We start from the raw sequence: 1,489 nt of genomic DNA, 5'->3' as shown, positions 1-1,489 counted from the left end.
CACCCACTCCACTGAATAGCAGGCTAGTGATTTCTTTGCAGCGCTTGCAGTTAGCCACTGATTCCTTCCAAACCACTCATTGTTGAATGTGCGATTTCCACTTGTGTAATGTTTGTGTCCAATGGGCGATGAGCACCGATACGTTTTAGCTATAATTTCTATTCATTATTTCTCTTCATATGACAAGGATTACAAAGGATTTGCCAGTAGATTGTCGATTTGATTCATGATGTTGACATGATCAGTCCAATCAAAGCTACTGTAGATATACCGTGATTTGACATTTTATCTGTGGCCAATGACCTTGAGCCTTCTTGGGATGGGCACTTCTAATGTAATTCTATGGCAGCACCCAAGGGGCTTGAATTTTCGGGCTCTACCCTTAGATTTGGATGTGATGTAGTGTCCGCATGAGTGACAGAACACTGAGCCAATGACGGAGCAACCAGAGAACATTACCAACCCCTACTGACCTGCTGGCTGCCCTGCCCTGCCACCACAGAAACCACTGAGCTAGGCTAAAACAGCTGCATTTTGGGGCTGCCTTACTCAAGAAAGCAAAAAAATAGACCATGTTTGTATGCAGCTTTATAACTATGATTTATTTTATTTTCCCCCGTTGTTTGCAAACTGCCCCAGCTGCCCTGAATGACGGGTCACCACTTGCGTAAAATATAAATCCGATAACTTTCCCAATTCTTCAGCCCAATAAACCAGATTAGTGTTCATTTGTAGCAACTAACACCACGTGTCAGTCAACACATTGTAACAACTATGTTGTAACAACATGCAGCTAGGCAGATTGAAATGCTACAATGTAAAAAAAAACAATGAATCCTCTTGTAGAAATATGTGTTTCTTTTGTTGCACAGCATTGCCTCCAATTTAACCTACATTGTTAAAAAATGGCATCTTATTTCTTTGGCAACTCCTTGTTGAAAGACATGCCACTGCACACAGCACTGCCCCCTAGATTAGATTCCTATGCAATCAGTGGCATGGGAAAGGACAGTCATTGATTGCATTTTCTACACAGTGGATGCATATTACTTTTTAAAATATAGTCTCAGATGAGATGCATCAAATGAACACTAGATGGTACTGTAGTGTAAATCAACATCCCTTTGATAACCACAAAATACTTTCAGGTTTTGGATACCATTCTTCTATGGTGTAATCAACACTTCATTCGCTTACAACGACAAGCGTTGAGCAGAATGTTAGGATTTTGCTTATAGGACTATGATCCTCTTTTCTCTCAAAGGGCTTCATAACACATAAATTAGTGGACACTCAATTGCCTTGACCTCTGGGGGCAGATACTTAATATGTCACAGGAAATTGAGCAAATGTTATCAGAGCCAGTGAACCCTGCAATATTAAATCCTGCAAAATACTTTACATGCCAAAAGGATGTTTGCAAATAGAGGTTGTTCTGGCAATCATTAAAACTAAACAAATGGTTAGGAATCAATACAACAAAATAAGG

Source organism: Oncorhynchus nerka, linkage group LG25 (assembly GCF_034236695.1).
Source record: "Oncorhynchus nerka isolate Pitt River linkage group LG25, Oner_Uvic_2.0, whole genome shotgun sequence".
Lineage (NCBI taxonomy): Eukaryota > Metazoa > Chordata > Actinopteri > Salmoniformes > Salmonidae > Oncorhynchus > Oncorhynchus nerka.
This window is presented reverse-complemented; position numbering follows the sequence as displayed.